The sequence below is a fragment of the Gigantopelta aegis genome, unplaced genomic scaffold, assembly GCF_016097555.1.
Source record: "Gigantopelta aegis isolate Gae_Host unplaced genomic scaffold, Gae_host_genome ctg1848_pilon_pilon:::debris, whole genome shotgun sequence".
Taxonomy (NCBI): Eukaryota; Metazoa; Mollusca; class Gastropoda; order Neomphalida; family Peltospiridae; genus Gigantopelta; species Gigantopelta aegis.
Genome location: NW_024532796.1, coordinates 189,684 through 215,327, shown reverse-complemented (window position 1 = coordinate 215,327; position 25,644 = coordinate 189,684). Strand labels below are relative to the sequence as shown.

Here is a 25,644-nt window from a genome sequence, read left to right as displayed (position 1 = left end):
ATTAACATTTACACAGAACTATAATAAGAATATTTATTAAGTAATTAACCAAGGTCGGCTAGATCCCTTGCTTGCCCTTTGCTTGCTCGAGCTTTCAGTGATCTAACATCCTATCCTTTAGAGGTTAAGTTCATATCTAGCGGTGAATTGTCTAACCTCTAAATTATATCATCCGTTGGCAGGTACATCAAATAGGAAGGTTATCATAAATTGCAATACAGTGACTTAACACTAATGACTTCACCCATTGTTTGTATATTGTACTTACAAGGAAAACTTTTTGGATAAACTATTGTGTAGGAGTCTATCACTAAGAGTTCCCACAATTCATTACCACAAACATAAAAGAGATACATATAGCAATATCCCATTTATAGTATGAGCATATGTAGTCGCATTGTTTTATACCCATATTTGGATAAGCTTATGTACTTATACGTATATGTGACTTTAGTCCATCAGTTATGATAGTATGATATGTAAAAGTAATATCGTAAATATAAAGCCACAAAAGAGTCTATTTAAATAACTTACCTTAATACAGAGAGCAAGTTTGACTCCTTTAAATCCTGCATTGTTAGCACCCGATAGTCCACCATTGAATGTCATATCATTAAAATCACCTACATGTACATGCACATGATATGTAAATTATGGGGGAAGCTACTACAATATCATTAGTTGTATATATGGTTTGAGAAAGAATTATGTAAATATGTTGACTCCACTGACCTGGAGGAGGCACAGGAAAGTCGTGTATTTGTGAGATATTGGTTTGACCAGGACGAGGGTCAAAAGCAGCAACAAGAGCAGTAAAAGATTGCCTCAAAATACAATCTTCTTCCCACGATTTCTTATCAGTCACTTCACCTTCCTCTTCCTGAGTGATAAGAAACCAAAACATACCAATGTTCTGACAGTTGCATAAGAACAATGGAGTTTTTATAGTATAAATTGTGTTTGTTATACCTCTAATAACTTCATAGTTTGCTATACATGTCACTGACCTCTCCTGATGGCTCATCTTGTGGTGATATATTTTGATCAGATACTCCATTAGAAGGTGGTGGTGGAATAGCTGGATCTTCTCCTGTTAGGTCTAAGTCATATTTGCCTTCTGCTCCCCATCCTATAAGAATTTGCTCCCCCATGATCCCATTGAACTTCAACCCAACCTAATATAAAAGAGAAAATATATGTGAAACTGGAAATTCACTAGTAAATGATTAAATTGTAGCTGTATTGATTGTAAGTAGGACACATTTACCATTTCTAATTTCTCCAATTACAGTACCAGTACAGGTGGATTGCCATCTTGATCACGCCATTTCCAATCCACACCACGTACAACACGAGCTCCAATGTGTAGTTTCTTCATAGTGTGGTTTTTAATATAGCGACGTCTATGTAGAAGTTGTTTTTCTTGTTTCCTTTGCAGATTTTCCTATAAAATTAGAAAGTAGCATTTGATCTGGTATTTTCTTGATCATGTATCAAAGTCAGAGCTAATATTAAGCAATCATTGGTATATCAGTCGGAGGGTTAGTATGAACAGATGCCTTAAATCTAAAAAAACCCCAATGACATTTTTACAGGATGTGAACATCCCTGGTACTTTTTGGATGCTAGTCCATGTGTCATAATGTATATTCATAAGATTGAGTGCGCAACTAAAGAAAACAATGCAACAATTCAGGAAGCTAATCTTAACTAGAATAACAACCTGATAAGACTATTGGCAGATATACAGAGCTTAGTGGGAAAGATAGTGTTGAGATAATATGAACCACATTAATTAGTTAGTTATCAGATCCAATAAAAATGGCAATTTAGGGATGTCCCATTGAAATGTGCTAGCAGAAATGCAGCCAATTAAAGTGATGACTTGATTCACAGGCTTAAAATAATATTGCTTAGCATCACCTAATTACAGCAAAAAAATGTCTAAATCCTACATTTGAACAAATATGCTTTTTAAAGTATTTAGCAAACTATTTTCATTAAGGTAATACATCTTTACAGAACTATGATATCATTTTTTATGAATAATAATTACAGAAGATAATATTTAATAGATGTTAACATGTTGGGCAGTGTACTCTAAGCTACATAATATCTTTATAGTAAATGCAAAGTTATATCTGTGACTACACTGATGATTCTATATATAATACAAAGTCTGAATTTAACATTTAACTGTTTCAATTTGTAATGAAAAGTAATTTCCTTGTATGTCAAAATTATGTAAGGGATGAGCCACAGTCATTGCTACTACCTTGTTTGTATTCTTTTAACACAACATATTTACCTTTCTACTTGTATACATTGATATACCCAAAAATCTATAGTTAAAAAGAACACAAACAAGAGAGCAGTGATGGCAATAGCATCATCTTTATATACACATAGAAATCAAAAACAACTACAACATTAATAATATACAGGTAATTAACTACAAAGTTTATCAAATAGAGGACCACTCCTACATCATATAAATTTTGTTAAAATTGTTTAGTGATTTAGACAGATATGAGGTTTGTATAATACATCAACATCATGTATATTCCTAACTACAGTACCTAATTCTTCATCAGCTAGTCCTCTCACTTCTCCATACATTTCCAGTCCTGATATAGAGAGGTAGTATGTGTGACCACAAGCATTAGCCCCTGTTAATTGTATTCTTAAGTGACGCCAGCCTTCTGGATCAGGTGGTGGAGATAATGGCCATGTTGCTACAGACCTAAAGAAGACATAGTTTCCAGGCTCAAATGAGAGAGAGGAATGTAGCCATTATGACATATGTATGTGTGGTTGTTTTCTTTTTACCTGGTTCACTAAGTGAACTGTCCCCTTCATGAGAAAACAAAAGTTATCCATGAGTGGACCATCTTTTGAGACTTGAAACTCCCCAGTTACGTAATGCAGAGCGACTAGTAAAGAAACAAAAATGTACACACACAATGACATATAAAATATAACCACAACAAGGTCAGACTGTATAATTAGATATTCCTAGTACAGTAGATATTCCTAGTACAGATGTACAACATACACGTCATTGTCATTAGTTATAATAACTAAACAAGACTGTTTGTACAGATGTACTATCAATAGCATTTTAATATAAAGTATATTAGACTTTGTATTACTAAGGTTACTTTGATCTTTTAGTCTAGTCAGTACTAGAAAGATGTTTAGAGACATAGTATTGGATACTGGGAATTAAGGATGCATTTATAGTAACAATGCCTTATATATATATATTATATATATATATATAATATATATATATATATATAACAATGAACTATTGCGTAGATGTATTTAAATTACATCATTTACTTTCCATATCCTCTAGAATGTCTTAAAGTGTATGATGTTGGATAAACCACACCCCTGTATCAACAGCAAACCAACTATTACGATCATCTTTAGTATGACAATTGGCTGGTGTCTCTTCTCGAGAGAAAATGTCTTCTAGATTGCCATAAGGAAGATACGTCCATCAGAAGAACTCACTACAACAATATGATGAGCTGCAGATTCACCCATTCACTAGTCCTAAATTAGAGAACAGAAAGTGATCATAGAACAAAAGATGATTGTGTGTGCATGTGCATGTGTGCCCTCTGGAAATTCCTTTTTGCAAGAATAGTTTTATTTACAAGTATGAAGTTTTTAAATGTATTATTAACAATCTCTCAGCTGTCAAAACAGTAAAGCAGATGTAAACATCTGTAAATATAGCCGAAATCTGTACTTAAAATTGTTGCACTTGTTCATGTACTTATACTTAAGTAATTTTGCTAAGCAGGTCAATCTTGTATTTAATGTTTTTAGTACTTTACTTAAGTATTTACAAAATTAATGTATATTTATGAACTTATATCTATCGGGTAATTGACGTTTACTTATGACAGAAGAGATTTTATATATACCTATAATCTGAACAGGTACACAGACTGATCCTAAATCATAGTTATATTTTACCTAGCATTTGATCCAATCCAATACAATATTCCATTTTGGTCAAAGTCAGAGGTATGTTTGAAGACAAGTGGCTCCTTCAAATTTTGGAGAAGTTTAACAAAGTGATAAGAAGTCCTTTCAAAATCATACCACTGTTTGGCCACCTGCATATCAACAAAACATAACAATATATTGAATATACTACATAACTAGGATTAGAAATGGTGCATGTGATTACATAGAAACTGACAGTATGAAACAAACACATTTGAAGAATTTCTAACAGTGCTTAAAGAATTAAGCTCATTTCTATTGATCAACATGTTGTCTGTATTTTTTGTTTATAAATCCATTATAAAATGTTTGTAAAAGGTTATGTAATGTTTGTTTGAATTACTCCATTTGCATTAAAGAAGTTGTATAAGGATACTTTTGGGACTGATATATTTAATAGAACATTATTATTGAAAATATTAGTGTATAAATAATGATTATAACTTTGTTGGTTTAAACCAATTTTCTTACATAATATACTAAATCTAGTGGTAAGTTTTCTAAAGCTCTCATAGTTTGGACTCTAGAATTGAAGCAAACTTTATACTTCAATATTTCAGTTGGTACTTGGTAGTGAAGGTAAAGTAATTAATGTTGTGTTAGCATATTACTGTTTACTATAATAGCCTTATTATTTTATTAATCAGAATTAAAAATTGTGATATACTCATTTCTCTTATAATACTGGAAGTGCGTGGGTGTTTTAATCCTTGTTACGAGTCATAATGACATAAACATGTTGTGTTACTACACTGTACATGAGTTAGGTACATTGAATGCAAACTACAAATGTACATGTACATACATAATTACATATTATACTCAAAGAAATTATTCACATCGGACTATCATACTTTTCCATTGAGAAACCTTTCAAGACCGTCAACATTTACAAGTGGCTCAACACGTAAACACCTTCCAGTATAATCACGTAATGAAGTCTCCTTTGGTTGACGCTCTAATTTAAGCTGTAGACGTTGTTGAAGTACCTGCAAATAAAACAGACATATTTATATGCACAGAGAAAGCTTTATACTTCAATTCACAGAACATTCATTAACTGTGAGATAATTCTTTTAAATGGGTTCTATTTAGTTTACAAAGTACCGGAAGGTTTAGTGATGATCCTGGTGAATTATAACAGTACAACGGAAGACGTTCCACAGCTTCTAGCACAGATATTAACTTTTTGACTAAACTTGTTGATGGAGGTGATATATTGGTTTCTTGAATAGTACTAACAATACTCGATAAATACAGTAACATTAGAGGAAAGATACTTTACAATACTTTCTTGTCCATTTCAGAAAAGACTTTCTTAAAAAGATTACATCTTTCTTGAATTTTTTCCAAAGATATTTTCTTCTCTGAAAACTATTAAAGAAAAACAAGACATAATTGTATACTATATAAAAAACATACTTTCCCAGAGAGACAATGGAGAAGAACCTGTACCATACTGCTGTTGTGAACCTCATAGGCTGACAGTGTTTTCTCTTCTTTTAAGAGATCTGATAATGCTTGTAGAGCAAACTGTAACTCTTCATTCCACTCCATACCAGAATCTAAAGGCTAGTAGTACAATAATGAAATTGATATTTTTGAAATGCCACTAATGAATACTTTCTTTAAAGCAATAATTATAGCATTGATATTTAGTTATTTACCATTTCTGATTCATGTGCTAAACAAGCATCTTCAATATTCTTCAATATTGATTGTAATTCTGAGGCCACCTGTCTTGTGTCCTCTTTGTTACAAGCAAAATATTTGTCTTGTATCTCCCAGGCTAGAGCTGATATCTACATTATTATAATAGAATAATTATTTTGATTATATTAATAATTATTATAGTGGTTTTTTTTACACAAGCTGAACTACATAGGAAGTTATTGTGCCTGTATGTAATTTCATAATGATAATCTGTGAAGATAATCTATATTGTTAGGACGTAGAGTTAAAAATAGAACCCAGATTTCTATACCTCAAAATATTCAATTAACTAAGTTTTCATTAGGTGTTAAAATTAAACTGTACTTTGATTAATAATGGAATATATATCACTAATTCAACAAGTTGATAATGATTGAGTACAGCTAGAATATTTATTACTGAAGAATGTATAATCACAATATACAGAGCAATAATCTATATTAACGGTTGTAGCATATACATAATAATAGGTCTACTTATAATGGCATAAATGCAACAATTTCTTGAAAAAGCTTATCACAATTATACTTACAGGAAGTTTACAAAATTTGGTATCCTAAGTAACCAACCTAATGTAGGTTTTCCAGGATACCAAGTTTAATAAACAAGGTAGTGATGTAGTACCCTCAATTTCCTCAAATTGAATTACCTTTTCTTTTGTGACTTCTGCCTTAGTCTTATAACGTTGACCTTTCCTGTTGCTCCATTCAATTGAAATGTGGGTCCTACAAAAGACAATAATCTAATTATCAAATACAAAAACACATTATACATGTACACAATACATGTATTTATACAAACACACAATACATGTATATATACAAACACACTATATATGTACCTAGAGGTGCCTCAGGAGTAAATGGAACCTTCTTATGTCTGTTACTCTCAAATACAACACCTTCTTCTTTAGATGCCTCCTTCAAGTAAGTAGTTTGCTAACAAAAAGGAACAATAAATACTACTAGCTCATCAGTGAGACAGCTGTGTTGTATTAAATGTGTACATAAAAACTTTTATGACACAAACAATATTTAGCAGTTATTTAAAAGTGTCTTACTCCTTTATATCATAGGAATAAAAAGCAACAACAACAATATATATATATATATATATATAATTGTATAGCTACAAGTATTGTTATTGTAGTTATCAGTACCTGAGAGCCATCAGAATTATGAATAGCTAATTCTCCTTCTCTTTGACATATCAAACTCCAATTACCAATCATTAATCTCAGTGGAGAAGGATATGATAGAATACTTTTAACAGAAGATCCTTTAGGGATTTGAAAACAACAGTGTTGCATTTTCTCCACAAAATCAGTATTTCCTTCAAAAGGATCAGGTCCACTCTCTACATTACCACTAGAGTACATGGTAGCAACTTTTCCATCCATTAGATATCGAAACCATCCATTACTGACTCCAGACAGTTCCAACATCATGTAATCATTCCATAGAAACATACACTCTGAAGAGCGAACAAAAAAACCAATCCCTCCACTGATAAGGAGTATATAATTCTAACTCAGTAGCATCATTAAATTCAGCTAGCTCCTAGAGCAACAGTAGAAACAAAAGCACATTTTAACTCAAGTTGGACAATTTTTGAGGGCAAGAAAAAGTATGTTGATTTTTTATAGCTATATATATAGAGAGAGGCTTTGTTCTTAAAAGATAATGCTTTCATATTTATATTTACTTCTCTATATATCTTACCTGTAAAGATGCTGTTGATTCATTAGCACCATCAGTCTCATCTACATTAGTTGCTACTGATGTTTGTTCTCCCATATTTTTATGAGGTCCAGCTAAATTTGAAATGTGCATGGGTAGTCCTAGTCGAGAGAATTGATCTGAGAAAAGCATCAGGTAACTTGGTAAGGACTTCATTTAGAATAATAAGAGCAAACCAACTGGCCATCTAAATCATCCTAAACAAGTAATGTTATAATTATATACACAATCCAAACTGATTAATGACCAATTAATGTAATCATTACTAATTATATACCTCGTTTTCCAGGGTTAGGGTAAGAACTTCACTAATTTGATCAGGAAAAGATCTCTGATGATCTCCTTCTTCGCATATCTCTTGTAACATATCAGAAGTGATATGAGGACACATTTTACAAATAAGACGAAGACATTCTTTCCTACAAAACACAAATGTGACTAAATATAGCACAATATACATGTAGTACAGTATACATGTAGCACAGTATACATGTAGAGTAGACAAGTATTTGAAAAACCTTTTAAAAATGAAACAAGATGTAGTGATGACAATGCCAAAAGGAAAGAAACAAGGTAAGGATGGATACACAAATCCATACAAAAGTCCTCCTACATATAGGTAAGCAACCAAATCTTACTTGAGGAAATCTATTAGGTGCTACAACTTGAACTAATATATCATTGTATACAGTCTTTCAGTTGTACCAGTGGATTCAGGATTGGCTGTACTGATATTGATACTGCCATACACAGACTGATAGTGATTAGCCACTGTGTATAGATTGTGTATTCATTCCTATTTGTTTCTTTCCTTTCTGGTATTGTTATCACTATATCCTCTTTCCTTTTTTAAAGTTTTTAAAAGTTATTGCTAGTAATACTTTATCTATTTATAAGGAATATGACTTGTAAATTTGTACTACATAAATTGATTGTGGAAAAGACTTTTGAAATTAAGAGATTCAATATTTATTAGTAATATTGATACTACTATACAGTCTTTCAGTGACAGAACCAAATAAAGCTTGTAATATTGATATTGAATGGGTAATTATGTAGGGAATCACTTATCTCATTAGAAAGAGTTATTTAGAAAGCACCAAAGTCCATAGATTGAATGTAATGACCATTCTATCTGGGCCCATCCTACATATTAAGTACTACTGTGCTTAATGATAAAGACACTCCTAAATTCAACTGTTAGCTACAAATCGATTTTACTATGTCCAGTTTTATTCTATAATTAGGAGATATAATTAATGTAAAATGCCTCTTCCTGATGCAAAATTCAGCTCATTAGACAATCAAGCTGTTTTACTATACATAGTCACGCCTCCTTCAGGTTTGGCAATAATATTACTATTGGATTTAAATAAATTAAGATGTATACATTGATAACTATGATACACATTCTAACATTGGCTGTATTTCAAAGTTTTAGAAATTCTAAGGACAAACAAAGCTAGGAGATACATACCTGAGTGTTTGAGAGAGGCTAGAATGAAATACTTCAACTAACAATGGTAACAAGAGCTTGAGATAGACAGGGACCATTTCTGGATCACCTCTATCTATTTCCTCATTCACATGTTCTCTTGTATTTTTAGGACTACTATCATTATTATTTTTAGGTCGATCTGGCTGTTCTGATGATGATGATGGTGGTGCAGACTCAGCAGTATTTCCTAAAATATTTTGAAAATATTTTTATCTATTAAATAAGACATTTATTGATAAACGATTACTCAATTTAATTTCAATATCAATTGTACAGAAGTGATGTTATTTGCTACAGTATAATTGAATTACAACAATTAAAATTTTACTGGCTACAAATTATTAATATTAATAATTAAAGTTTATTGACAATTTCTTGTTATAACTAATTTTGTGATAATATGTCATGTATATAATTTATACTCACAAAAACAAATATTTGCTACATACATAGGGGTAGGAAAGGGGGGGGGGGCAGGGGGGCTAAGCCCCCCCCCTGATTTGCACTCAAGACATGTACACAATAACCTCTTGACTGAAGTGGTTATTGTGTTAATTTGTGTACATTAACAATCAATCACCACATTATTGTGTGGTCATGTTACCTTCTGTCAAATTAATTGCTATAACAAAAGTATCAATAGAACAGAACGCACTTTTTCAACCTTAAGCCAACTAAAAAATTACCTACTAAGTACTATGACCCAAGAACAACTAAACCATGTCATGTTGTTACATACACATAAGGACTGTACTGATAACATAAAATTATTAGAAATAGCTAAAGAGTTTGTTTCCTTTAACAACAGATGAATTAATTTTTTTTGATCACTTTTGATGTTTAATAATATAACGCAACTAAATATAAGGTCAGTCTCCCCAACTTAAACTTCATTCCTACCCTTCTGGCTATATATGATAAGATTTAAAATCAAAGTGCTAGTGCTTAGTTAAAGATAGATTATAAAAGGAGTTTTAAAATTAAAATGAAACTTGTTCATCAAAAATCTGAAATTATTTGCTTTAACAAATCATACTCAAATTAACTATTATTTTTAACAGACATTATCCAGCTCATGTCATTGAGATATTAAAATAAAATTGCTTATTGCTCTCAAAGCAGCCAATACAAACAAGAAGAATTCTTCTGACCTATTCAAAAAATTAATCACAACCAAGATGTTAATCTAAAATTTACTTAAATAAATCTCCTAAATATATTGTACTTGCTCTATATTAAGTGTATTAAATGACAAACAGCTTTATAGCAGTATCATGGATTAGGCAATTTTTTCTGTGTAGTTTCATCATGATGAACAAATCAAAACAAGATCACATGCTGCTCAAATGACTAAGACAAGGGTGTGTGCCCTATAATTTAAATTATTAATATCATTGGATTGTTAGGATTAATACTGTCACTAATTTGTATCCTGTAATTTTAATAGTTATTAATATTAGTTCATAAAAACACATTATTAATATGCAAACCTGATATGATTTCCTCAGGTTGGGCACTAGCTTCTGGTGGTTTAGATTTATTACTATTATGTTCTCCAGTCTCAGACCCAGAACTAAAGGAATCAGTATCAGACTCATCAGGTAACATGTACTCTCCTGTATATAACAATTAACACAATAATGTATAACAATATACATACCTGGATTTTCAAATATTTCACGACATTGTTTATGCCATTCATCTCCTCTCTCTTGAGCTTTCTCTAAAGGAGTGTGACCATCTTCATCTTGGAGTTCAGGATCAGCACCGTATTGCAATAATAACTAGGAATAAAATACATAAAAAATCATCAACTCCCAAGTCCCAAACACACAATGGTTGTACTATACAACACAGATGCATAGATAACTTACTTTTACTATATTAGGTCGACAGAAACAAGCGGCATAATGTAGAGATGACGATTTCAGACCTCGATTAACATCAGCTCCATGTTCCAGTAAATATTCAACCTAAAGATATTATAATAAGATTTAAAGAATATGATAAATTTAATGCTTACCATTTCTAAGGTCCCAAATGCAGCTGCCCAGTTCAGTAGTGTTTGTCCTACATCATCCATATAGTTGACATCAAAACCTGTGAATCAAAAATAGAATTAACAAATATTTTGGCACTATTCAAAGCTAACAAGCATGTGTGACATAAAATGTGGTCCATTAATTTTAAAAGACATTCTTACTGCTTCCAGACACAGTCGTCATACTTAGACTGTTTTGGGTCATAAATAAATTATCTAGAGTTGTTTGTTGTTAACAAAATTGCTACACTGCAAAATAAATGCTGAGACAAATAATGAATTTATTTGTTTTTTATGACAATAAAAGTACATGCATTGTTAATAGTATTCACAACATCAGGACCACAATAACAAAATACAATAATAATTGTTATAATAATTTATTCAATAAGAAACCAAACATCCAATTGTTCTTAATGGGAAATCTTACCACTTTCCATAGTATCAAAGAACTCTTCATTGTTTCCAGCACGAATGGCCTCAATCACACGTCGATGTGACCGATCTCCAGGAAAACTTTCCATGCGTTTAGAAACTAATGGTTGTATAGATTTAGGAAGAGCCTTTCTACCTTCCAATATTAAAACCAATAACAGCTCTACAAGTCTCAAGACATCAAGTACACATCTAGAGAATAAATGCAGTCACTGTTAGAGATAAACTTATAAAAAATACCTCTCATCAGCTTTTGAGTGCTTTTTCTATACTCTGAGGAAGATCAGAACGCAGTATAACCTGTAAATTAAGTATAATAATAATATAAATTAAGTATAATAATATTATAAATTAAGTGTAATATATTAATTTATGTATAAGGAGATTGATGAGTAAAGAAGTAGGCAGACAGACAGACAGATATAATTAATACATGGTCAAATAACATTAAGATAATGATAAACAAACTGACCTGTGCTGCACCAGATGAGCCTCTACATAAAGTGGACAAAAGATTGACAATAGTGGTAACAGATGATGTTGATTGGGTTGTATCACCAGCAGATGCTAATCTCTTTGTTAATTCAGTAATTAATCCTTTATCAACAAGGGGTGCTAAATCATGTCCTCTTCGCACAAATCTATCAGTCAGAGTCATAAAACATTTCATAACAGGCTCACAAATCTAGGAAGATGGTAATATTAACAATATAAGCAAAAATATCATATAACTCACTTGGGGATCAGCATGTTGTGACAATATGGATAACGATTGTATATAAGTGTCTAATTGAGGGGCAGAAGGTTCAACTCGTGATATCAAACGTGTCACAACAGTCATACAAGCTTTAACAGTGTCCCTAAATAAACCATCTCCATAGTTTATTATGAGATTCATAACAGCTTGTAATGCACCAGCTTCATAGAGTTTTTTCAGATTCTCTTGCACATGCTAGTTCAAGAATCTACAAACAATAAAAAATTGTCAATAAATGCAAATAACAATTTATATGTACATGTATGACTCTTTTAATTCAGTAACAGATTAAAGATGAAATATGAAACCAAATAGAGACACTTGCGGACCAATGGGGTATATGCTCCACCTTCCTTGTGTAATCTAGTGTCTACTGTAAGGAGTAATCAATGTGGGAAGTCTTTGCTAGGCAGTATATACTTCACACATCAAAGTGAAAGTAAGATAGTAAGTAGGATGAACTTAGTAACAAACAGTAGTGTCAGCACTTGTCTGGGATTCTTAGAAATTACACACAAACATGACATATATTGCCATATATAGATACTGACATTAACAGACATAAATTATTTCCCACTGCTAGTTCATGTTTCCTGTCAAACAATAACCTTTACATTGACTAAGGTATATCTCTCTGTGTGAAGGCTATTAAAATAAGATCTTTGTTAGTAAATCAACAGTACTGAGAAATCAGGAAATGACAAAGTATTGTTGTCTATTATATGCTTGTGGGACAAATTAAACCAACCATCTGTCCAGCTTACTTTGACACATTGTTCAGCAAGATCTTTACTAGTACGATGATTCAAATCAATATTATCCAATCGTCTCACAATAGCTTTTAATGCACCATCAACTGAAGTGATCCTCCGAGTACAATCAACAGAGACATCGAGATAATATGTCATGGCACGAGCTGTTACTTCTACGACATTATCTGGAGCTTCTATATCCATAAAAATCTTACAAAGTGCAGAATAAATGCACGAGGAGGACAACTAGATAAAAAGAAACAATATCAGAAGTTTGAAAGAAGTTATAATAGTCTAGGAGGTAATCTGACCATTGTTGTCTTGGACATGGCACAATTATGGCCTTCCAGCTGGATCTAACTTACCTCTCAAAGCATTTGTCCACATTATCTGACATCAACAGTAACATACATAGTTGCTCTAAAGCTAACAACTGTATATCACGATCAGCACCTTCTCCAATAGCCAGCCATTCCAGTAAAGTTTCTGGATCCACATCCTACCAATATAGACAATAACATGTATTAGTAACGAGGCACGTCTATTCTAAACGTATCGATATAGTAAGTTATAAATAGTTGTAAGTAAAACAAATATCTTCCAATGAACTTACCATTTTTAATTTTTTTTGTAACGGTTAGAAAACCATTAGTGTATGACTCAAGACAGCCTGATGTAATCAAGACGCTCTAAATAACGCCCAGTTAGCCTAAACCACACCAATAGCCACGCCTAATTAACTAGTTGCTTAAGCATATGAACATCAAGTATTTCTGTTGAGTAGTATTTTTGGCAAATTTAATTGTTCTTCTCGTGAATTCTGTAGTAAGTCTTTATAAATGTATGCAGAGTGTGCTCTAGTTACAGAATTAATGCTATCAAACAAAACAACAGTACATGTTGGCATCATAAATAAGATGTATTGATGCACACTTTGCAACTTGTGCCCTACTACTTCAGACTTTCTGGCTATTTCACTGCAACTTCTTAAGTAAAAGGAATTGAGACTATCTATGACCTCAATTGGCTTAAATGTAATAACAGTTGATAAGTTTGTAGCATGATAAGTATTAGTGTAGAATGTAATGCAGTTGTTAGTGGCTCTCTTATAAATTTTGTCCCTGTTTTTATTTTAGTATTGTCTCCAGCAGTCTTCATGTTTTTTACCCAAATAAAGGATTATCTGCAGTCAATTTGACTTAACTTTTAGAATTATACTGTAAGCTTTAAAGATGGCTACTCAAGCACCACAGATTTTAGAAATTAATCCACCAAATGAGTTAGTATTTCGGGGTAAAGTACTCCTGTAATTAATTGAGTAATTAAATTTATTTGATGTTGCAATTCCATAATCTCCAATATGGATGTCTATTATTAAATAGCTATAATTACATTAAGTTATCTCATATGTTAAGGTCCATTTATGGAGTTAAAAACAACTAGCCTTCACCTTTGTAATCCTACTGATGAGAGAGTTGCATTTATAATAAAGACAACAAATCCACATCATTTCACTGTTAAACCTAATGGTGGTGTTATTGAACCACATGGACAAGAAGAAAGTCGTAAGTATGTTAATATTATATATAAAATAACATAATATACTCCTATAATCGTAACACAATAACATTATAATACTGGAGGGATCATTTCCCCTTGATTAGAACAGATTCTTTTTCTTTTTCAACAACAAAAACATGTGCTTTTTTTAATAACTAATAATAATTGTGATAACTGTAATTAATTAACTTGACGTGTCCATACCACGGCCAAGACCAAGCAGTCTTACAAACAACTAATAATGAATTACTTATACGGTTAGTTGTCCTTTTCTTCTGGCAGTAACATAGCTATCTTGGTGATTGGCTGTCTGTAGATACCCAATTTTGTCTTTACAGTCACGACTCAGACCAAATCATCCTTACCCTTGTGGACTTCAATTATTCTTCCAAGTGACCATTTACATGGGACTAAGGCCTCATTTTTAACCATGACTATGTCCCAAACACGAATTTTTTTTCGTTGGATGTCACCATTTATTATACCAGTGTAGAGAAACAACATACTTGTTTGACCACCTCTGCCAAAAGTGTCGCATCAGGTGTTGACACAAGTGCCAACGACATAGAGTTGATAACGATCGATATGAATCAACATGATCTGGTACCGCTTCCAATGGTTGGCCAACAAGAAAGTGACCAGGTGTGAGAGCTTCTACACTGTTACCCTCAGCTGGTATCAAGGTTAAAGGTCGACTGTTAAGACAGGGTTCAATCTGCGCAAGTATTGTTGTCAACTCTTCAAATGTCAGTTTGGTTTCTCCAATGACCTTCCTTAGATGTGTCTTTAGGCTCTTAACTGCAGCCTCCCAGAGATCCCTAAAGTGAGGTGTTCATTCTGGAATGAACCTCTACTCAACAGCCTGGGGAGAACAAAATCAGCTATAACTTCATGATTTTTTCTCTCTTGTAGAAACTCTGTTCCTTCAGTTTTCAAGCTGCTTCGGTGAAGTTAGTACCATGATGGCTCCAAACTACGTTTGGTTTCCCACGTCGAGCCATGAACCATCAGAGACAAGCTAGGAATGCTTCAGTTGTTTAAATAAGACACAGCTTCAATGTGAATTGCTTTAACCGGCATTGATATGAAAACATAAATGTAGGCCTTTAGTATGGTGGGTTTGTGTGTATGGGACTGCACTTTATCTTAACAGGACCAGTATAGTTGACTCCCACAGTATTAAACACATTGCCTGGGTAGGTAGGTGTGATCCTTTCTGCAGGCAGTTTTCCCCATCTTCTGTACCTGTGGTTTGGTTGCCTCTCTACGACACACAATACAACCACGAGTAATGGATTGAACGTATCTACGAACACCCATGATATAGAATCTACGATTCAGTGATGCTGTCAACAACATGGGTACAGCATGAAGCAGTGGAGATGCTTGTGATGAACTGCTTGAATCATCATGGATTACCTGTCAACTAATCTAAGACAATTGTGCTGTCAGTCCACACAAATACTGATGATGATGGGATCTCAAGAACTCATTTCACATGATGGAGAACCTTGGCTAGTAGATGTGCTCCACACAATTCCAGACATGGAATTGTTAACTGTTGATCGGGGCAACTTTGGTCTTGGCCAGAACCAATGGAACATGTACTTTGCCTTTAAAGTCAGTTATACGTAGATAGACAACATTTGCAAACGCATTCTCAGAGGCATCACAAAATCCATGAAGCTGCAAGTCTTGGATCACAGCATCTTTGGGAAAATAATATCGATCAACGTGTTTCTGTGACAGAAGCTTAAGCTCTATCCTCCAATGCATCCATTCTTCAACAATATGCTGGAGTGCATCTTCATCCCAGTCAACTCCTGCTTCCCACACTTGCTGCAATAAGATCTTCGCTTTTGCTATGGCAGGTGAAAACCATCCTAATACGTCAAAGGTTTTCCCAATATCAGAGACCAGTCGTCACTTTGTGAGTTTATCACACAGAGGTAGCTTGTTTATTGTTAATTGAAAATGATCCAGCTTAGAATGCCATTCAACACCCAGCATCTTAGTGTAACCTTGTAACTCTGTGATGGAGAGGAGGATACTTCGTGAGTCTTTCAGTTCAGAAAACAGACTCTCAATGACCGAGGCAATGTTGGAATTCCACTTCCTCAATAGAAATCCTCCTTTGGCAAATAGATCTTGTAACTGCCTCTGAAGTGTAATGACTTTGTCTTTGGAGGCAGCACCAGTCTGTCATGACAATTATTATCCTACCTATAATTTGTCCGACCGGATATAATACTGCCGAATTATTTTATCCTAGGATAAAATATTGCTGCACAATTTTGTCCTACCCGCACAAAATTTATCCTAGGACAAAAAATTTTGACTTGCAATATTTTATCCTAGGATAATAAATTGCTTGCATTATTTTATCCTAGGATAATAAATTGCTTGCAATATTTTATCCTAGGATAATAAAATTGCTTGCAATATTTTATCCTAGGATAATAAATTGCTTGCAATATTTTATCCTAGGATCTATAAAAATATAACTTGTTATATTTCATTCTATACTAATAATATTTAAGGTTACATTAATTTTCAATTTACTGTAATAAACTTTTGAATTATTATCACAGTTGTCACATAACTAAATAGAAGATCTCTTTTTAACGACCTCTTCTGAGACTTGCACACAAACATCAATATGGTACCATTCAGAACAAAGTGCTGCATTGAATCATCTTTAAATCTTTGATCTCTGGCATCCGACATTTGCAATATACTGGTATCTTTACAATATTGTAATTACAATACTATACATAAATATCAACAAATCCAAGGTCACATCTACATGTGGAGATAGTCACCCAATGACCATATCCTGTATGTAACACTTGAACAAATGGAGACCTTTGAATATCAAATGCTAGAGTTTGTCCAAGATTGGTATGTTGTAACCCATTGCAGAGAGGAAAAAGATGTTGCGATCAGTCTTTGTGATGCATTTACAATGGTATCATTCAACCACTCCCTAGATAATAGAATATGTTCATCAGCCTTTGATAGCTTCTGCACCCACATACACTCTACTTTCATTGTGTCTTGTAGATCATCAACATTAACCCTATTAATCTGTTCACTGTTATTTGCTACCCCTTTCAGATTTGCTAGCTTAGCCTTCAGTCGCATTTTTATAGCAAGACGTTTGGCATGAATGTTTTGTGAAGGCTGAGATGATGAAGTTATAGTTACAGAAGTAAGAGATGGTTGACGGGTGTCAGGTACAAAAGTCACAGGTTGTGATAATGAAGAAGCTACAGGCACAGAAATAAGAGGTTGAGGTGTTACTGAAGGATGCAATGACAAAGTGATGGGTGAAGAATTTCGAGGTCGAGATGGTAAAGAGGGTGGTACTATAGGGGAAAAGACAGGTGTTGGTGATATAGTGATAGGAACGTAAATAGGTGTGGATGTGTGAAAGTTGCAATTTACTGTGAAAGTATTATTTTGACAAATCTCTGAAGATAAAAGAGAGTCTTGAACATCCAAATGATTATTTAGGCCTAATGATGATAGAGATTTAGAAGAATTGTCATGGTCAAATGACGTTGGAACACTTGAATGATTTAATGATGAAATATGGGAATTATTGTCTAAGTGAAATGGTGATGGAGGTATATCTGAGTGATCATTAGGAGTGAAAGGTAAATAGGAGATTGCTAGAATTTGGTGAATTTGGAGGTGTACGATAGACTTTCAAGTGGGCACCATGGATTCGTTTAATAGTTTTACCACTCTCTACACTTTTGAGTGAAAAAAAAACCTTGCCGACATCTTTTATAACTTCATATGGTCCTAACCACTTATGATCCATACAACCTCCCTTCCTCTTTTTGTGTAAGAAATCTTTTTTCAGAACTTTGACTCCAACTCCAAACTTTGGTGGAATTGAACGTTTTCGATCATATTGCTCTTTTTGTCTCTGCTGTGCTACTTCTATATTTTTCTTGCATTCTCAAGCAAGGCTTATTCTCTTCCTAGTTGCACTGGCTCCGTCTGGATATTTCTTCTCTGACACATAAAAAAAGCTTCATCAATTAGATCATCTCCCTCGGCCATACTTTCTTTTCCAGCTAAATCTCGACCAGTATGAATCTCTGAACAGTAAAGTATGAATCTCTAAACCATATATCATTTGCCAAAAAGACTTTGATCAGTTATTTTGCGTGGCAAGGACTCTTTGTTCAGTTTGGAGAGATAGCGACACATGCGGATACAAAAATGGAGGGTGGGATAAAAAACAACCTAGCAATTTTTGGTCCTAGGACCAAAAATTGTGTAGGATAAAATACTGCGTGACAGGTCAAACCATCATCCATGTAGAATGAATTGAATACAGTTTCAACAGCCAATAGAAACTCAGAGGCATGATCAATTGTGTTTTTGTCTTACAGCCATTTAGCTGCAAATGGAGAGGCAGACACTCTGAACGTTACCTGAGTCATTCGGTATTCACAGATAGGCTCGTTGGGATTGCTTTGCCACACAAACCTGTGGTAGTCACGATCCAACTCGGCTAGCTCTACAGCATGATACATTCAGCTGACAAAGTAAAAGTAACTCTATGAGAACGAAACCAGAGCAAAACATCAATTAGTGGAGAATGCACCATTGGGCCAACAAGTAATGTGTCATTCAGGGAGACCCTGGTTGATGATTTAGCAGATGTGTCAAACACTGCTCTGATCTTAGTGGTTGTGCTTGAATCCCTTTGCACAATCTGGATTGGGAGGTAGAATACTTGATATGGTGATTTTTTAAAGTCACTTTCAGGAACAGGTTCAGCATGACCCATATCGAAGTACTCATGTATTACATCATTAAACTGACCAGACAGTCCCTTTGATGACAACGATCTTTCAACGTACACAAACCTTCGTATTGCTTGGGATCTGGACTCCCCTATAGTGGGTGCATTTACTCTTCATGGCAATGGAATGACAAATAATCCACTTGAGGAACGACTATGCTGAGTTTCAAAATGATCAACTACCATGCGTTCTTCCTTTGACCAGCAAACTGAGTCCGCTTGATGGGGAGGTTCTTCAACTTCCCAAAATCTCTTAGGATGTCATCTGAAGTGGCTATGGTATGACATGACACTACTTCTGTGTTTTGGGTGTCAGTTGCACCAGAGATAATCCAACCAAGTTTGGTTTCAACAGCTACAGGAGAATTAGGTGGACCGACTCGCCAGCCATGAAACAGTACTTCAATGAACACGTTATCACCCAATAAATATGATTCGTCCTGGTGTCCCAAATTAGGGTCAGCTAGTTCAAGGTCTGATAAATGATCCCAAGAACTATCAAATGGAATGTGATAACGAGGAATATCACACGTTACTTTTGGAACAAATACTGCCGTAACGTTGATCCCGTTCATTAGGTGATTGAATATGAGAGACCTGAAAACTGGGTAAAGGACTTCATTGGTGAGTTGTGAGCGAATCCACCAACACTTATGATCTTTGTTTTATGATGAGACTGAGGAAGGTACAAACGTTGAGACAATGGACCAGAATGAACAATGCTGACGATCCTGTATCAAGTAATGCTCGAGCGACAACACATGAGCCACCAAGGGAATGGACCAGTACACGACAGGTCATCAAGAGCGATTGACACTTGACGCCCATGATTGTGTGAGTAGTGACCTGACCTAGCTGTTCTTGCCTGGAGCAGTTGTCAGTAAATTGTTCATTTGTGTAATAGAGTGTGGTACTGACCATGACACTTCCGGCAACGATGAATAGATTTACATTGTTGAGCATAGTGACCGGCTTGCAGACAGTTATGACATAGCTTATGACTTTTTAGGATAGATAGCTTCTGTCATGAGGCAAACTCCTTGAATTTGTTACAATTAAATAACAGATGTCTTTCTGGTTTACACAGTACACACAATTGGATCTCAAAGGTGACGGTGTTGGTAGCGAATGATGTTACTTGCTTACCAGACTGGAAATTTTTTCTGACCTCACCCTTTGACGGTTTCCTGCTTTCTGAACTGCACAAAGATTCACGAAGTCCAATAGATCCTGATAGTGTGGCACACTGGTAGTGTCTTAACTGTGCTTCTGCCATTCAAACATAGTCGTGTGTCTAACTTGAGCTCAAACAACAGAAGTGATGGATGGGCCTAAAGGCTTACAGTCCATTGCCTTTAGTGCTCAAATATGTTGTTCACGGTATCATGCAGCTTGCATAGTTACTTACCATCACCATTCTTCAATGAAGGGGCTTCTAATATCATACGCACATGGGTCTTGTGAATAAGTCATGGTCGGTCATATCAAGATTTTTCAAAACTGTCAACTGCTCCAGAATAGCATTCACTAGATCGAGAAAGATGGAATGTTTAGCTGGACCATCTCTCAGCGATTGTTGAAGGTAGACAAGTTTCTCGGAATCTGATAAAGTGGTACAGTTGTGAACAGATATGCAGAACTTGTCCCAAAATGTCTTTCCAATTGAGGATATTACCATTGAAACTTGGGACGTCCAATTTTGGCAGCTTCACCCCTTCACAAGAAGACAACAAAGGAGATGTGGTAGAACAATTACGATTCTCTAAAAGACATTTCACAGTTAACAAACAGCTAAACAACTATTGCTCGATTTCTGTTTGCATGATGAGACAATGCTTCATCTTCTGCTTCATCAGAATTTAAAATAGATTTATTGATATCCTCTAGTTCAATTTGAACTTGTTCAAACTGCTCATCATGCAAACGGATCAAACAAACATCATCAGTCTCGGTCAGTTTACCAACAGCATCACTAATCTTAGTGAAACTTTTACACAAGTGTTCTAATCTCCTCCCAGCTGTTTTTGTTACAGATAACGTGCTTGATTGGGGTCGAGGAGATGTATCGACTAGCACATCTAGCTGAGTAGTTAAATTGAGGACTCATCATCATGTTGATTGAGAATAGGCTGTTCACGCTCTAGATCACTTTCTTCTTCAAGTAGATCTATGATTGCGAAATGGTGGTTCCTGAAGTCTGAATCCAATGACTCCAGCTTTTCCTTTAGTTTTTCGACAGATTGGCAATTCCCAGATCGTCTTTCCTTGCTTCAGCTTCCCTAACTCTGGTGGTCAGGTGTGTAATGGAGACACGTGACACTCCTTTTCTTCTCTTGAGGGTGGACAGATCTGCCATCGAACTCACTAATACTAGAGGTTATTGAACAATATCGAGAACAATAATAGGTATCCAGTTCGGGGTGGACCAATGGAGGGATCGTTTCCCCTTGATTAGAACAGATTCTTTTTTTTCAACAACAAAAATCATTGCTTTTTTATAACTAATAATAATTGTGATAACTGTAATTAATTAACTTGACATGTCCAAATACACTTCTATAATTATAGTACAATAACATTATAATCACTCCTAAAATTATAAGACAATAACAATGCATGAGTTATAAAAGTAATATTGAGGAATAATTCATGATTGTAACCAATCAGAAAAGATACTGTTGTCATTCTTGCTATTTTATTGGTATAATTATGTAATACATTGATTATCTTTTAATCTGTCCTATTTATAATTAGCTAATTGATTTATCTATACACAGTTACCCTAATATCAGTGAATGATATTGTTACAGTAGAGAGAACCAAGTTCTTAGTTGTGTCCATGTGTGTAGATGAAACCTTTGATGCTAAAGTTGTATTTTATTGATGTAAGACCAATGTATTGTTACTTGATTGAATTGTTATTTGCAGATCAATGCTGCTCTCCATAGAAAAGATACAAAATTGATGAAGTCGAACTATCCTGTGTGTTCATTGATAGTGAAGCCTCATCAGCAGATGTAATTCATAATATTGTAATTAAGTTGACATGGTCCTCTGTTTTAACTGCAACTTTACTCTCTCTATTAGAAAAGATATGTTGAACAAGATCATAGCACCCAATTACGTCATCGATCAGTCAAGTCAATGCAATCTAGTGATAATTCTTGAAATATCATGTTCAAGAGCTGTTTTGTTTGTGTATGACATAAAATAAAGCATACCATTGTGTCAAAATTTTAGTTCAGTGGTTTCTGTGTATTTTTAGCCCTTAATTTCAGACATCATGATATTTCAGGTATCATTAGGTTTATCCATCTTGTATATTTAGCAATATTATAATTTATATAGAACTCTAACAACCAAATATTTTAATTATAATAATTAATTTTGGGACTAGGATCTATAGTCGTTAATTATTATTATAAATTATTGTTAACATCTCTAAAATGTAAACCATGATTGTTGAGGATGTATCATACAATGATACGAGGAGAAATCTAAATAGGAAATAAATGGAGCTATCTGGCATCTTTTAAAGGCATTTAAACATCTGATGTTGAAAATATTATTAGATGAGATCTATGTATTCTAGCATTATACTTACTGCTTCAGGAAATAATTGTCAGTATGTTTATTAAGCTACCAATATGTAAAAATAGAAAAAGAAACAAAATTTATGAAGTACCTCAGACTCCATATATATGTGCATAGATAATATCCTAATTTTTACATTACATTACAAGCGTTACTATGATTCCCAATACAATCTGCCTTATAATAAAGAGACTATCACAGAGAATAAATGGGTTCATGAAACAAATTTATTAAAACAAAACACAATTGATATATTTTTATAGGCCTATACTTAGTGGTTATATCCATAATGTTATAGTATAAGTATTATTACCATACTGACTGACCTTGTAGTGTGTACTTTATCTTGTAACTCTATTTATCATCGTTAAGTGTTCTATAAAAATAGTCAAATTCAACCCAGACTTACAACATACATCTTTCTTAATAAGAGACACCAGTTAAACAAATCACAATAAGTATTATTTCCAGTACATGAGATAATCCACAATTAATTTAGTAAATGTTGACACTTAATGATAGAAAGTAGATACAAATTGAAGATCATGTATGATGATTTCTAATAATGTGTTACTCTAGTAGTTTCCATGGTTACAAAGGAAATCACTAAGTCTATCCACTAGGTCAGTAATAATTGTTACTTGAAAAACAGAAAATTGACAACTTATAATGTATTATTATCAACTTCACTTTAAAATAATTGTTGCCACATGATCACATATTAAAAAAAACAAGATGAAGTCTGTAATAATATCAAATATTGATTTATAGTTTAATGCATGGATTAAAACTTCATATTCTCATTTATATAATGCAACTTTACCAATGATTAAGTAAGTAGGATACCTGTTCCATAGATACTGTCTATATCCAGGTAAACAGTAATAACTCTAGCCTTGACTCATGGAATGTTGTCCAATTTTTATTGAGAAGTATCTATCACTGATATCTAAAATCTTTACCTAACAGGTCCAAAGAGCTCATGGATGAATCTTGTAATGTAAATTTCCTTAGAAGATCTAGAGTTGTTGAAAGACAAAAATATTAATATTTTTATTAAAATTAGTTACGTTTAAAAATGATATATCTACAGACTACCAACACCATCATAGGGGTAGGAACCAGGGGGGCTAGGGGGCTTTAGCCCCCCTAATGTTGATTAAGGGCGGCTTAGCCCTTCCTAATATTGTTAACAAAGTAAAGTTACATGTATATAGATCTGTTAAAAACAATTAACCATGCATGCAAAGGCTTGTTTGTAGTCAGCTGCTTTTCAGCACAAGCTAAACCTTTGACCGAATTAGTATGTATTTAGTATCTCTTTTGTCAAAAGTCATTTAATCCATCCCACTTGTACTGAAAAGCAGCTGAACATCAAGAAAGGTATAAAATGGCATGAAAGCAGTCAACTTTACTTGGACTGTGCCAATGACATCCGCTACAGCAGAACGAACATTCTCATCACTCGAAGACTGAAGAATTATTAAGGTCCACAGTGTCTCGAAAGAGATTAATAATGTAGTACTAATGCACACACACAAGGAGTGTGCTGATAAGGTAAATTTATTAAGGTATCGCAAAGGATTTTGTAACTAGCAATAAGAGACGAGCAAAAACTATTTGGGACATTATTAACATATTTATTAGGTCATGTACATATATGTCATTTCTTTAATTCAGTCATAATCATCTGTTATCATTAACATAATTTTACAAGCGTTTTCAACAAAAACTTCTGGGAAGAAAACACTGCCATGGAACACGTTATTACTACTGATAACCATTTTAGCCCCCTATCCCTACTATCGTCTACCCCTTTGCTTATAGTCCTGCTTGGCCAGCCACTCCCTAAATGAATTGGAAGGGCTGGTGGATTGCTATTGACTGACTCGTTCAAAGTATCAATAACAATTCACCAAACCCTCCTGTTCATTTAAGGGAGGGACGCCTACGGGTTGAGATTAACATCTTATGGTCTCTTTTCAAGACACAGCAACATTGTCTCTCTAATCACATTTATTACTTCCACCAATACCTAAACCCCTGGAATGCCATACATCAATGTAAAATTAATACATTTAGATTTCAAAATGTAAAGTTATGGTCTGGGGTTTAGTATTAACTTCTTAGAAAAAGTATAGCATCTGTTATGGGGCTCCTAAATGTTTGAATCATACACTGCCTACTTGGTTATCAATCAATGTAGAATACTGGAGTAGGTGATAGAGTAGACAAGCTATTTTGTTTGTGTATTGAGAGGGCAGGTTGATTGGATATTTGTGCATGATTTTGATCTTGTGCTAAAACGAATATTTATGCTTTAACTTTTAAAAGAAAGTGAAAATTTAGATTAAATTTTTCAAAATAACTGTATTGTGTCTTCTTTTGTTCACAACAAACTTAGTATTAACAAGTGAGAATGGAAAATTCTAATATCTTTTAATAAATAATTAGTAAACCAGGTAGTAGAGCTATAGCATCGGAATCATTAATGTAGGAGGTATTTTAGTTCTTGGTTGACCATGAGACTGCATATATTGATGTATATAACAGCCTTAGCTCACCATTTTTGTCGTAGGAGACTCTGTGTCATTTATATGCTTAGATCGAGAAGAAAGAAACCACTCAGGTCGTGATATTCTATCTAAACACATCTTCAAGAGCTGTCATAATTTTTCATGGCTTTTAGGCAGGTGACACTCTG

At 33.9% G+C, this 25,644-nt stretch overlaps 1 pseudogene; it reads right to left on the bottom strand.

Annotated features, from left to right (window-relative positions):
• Positions 1 to 732: 732 nt before the first annotated feature.
• Positions 733 to 15,087, bottom strand: LOC121391181 (annotated as a pseudogene).
• Between the last annotated feature and the right edge of the window lie 10,557 nt (positions 15,088 to 25,644).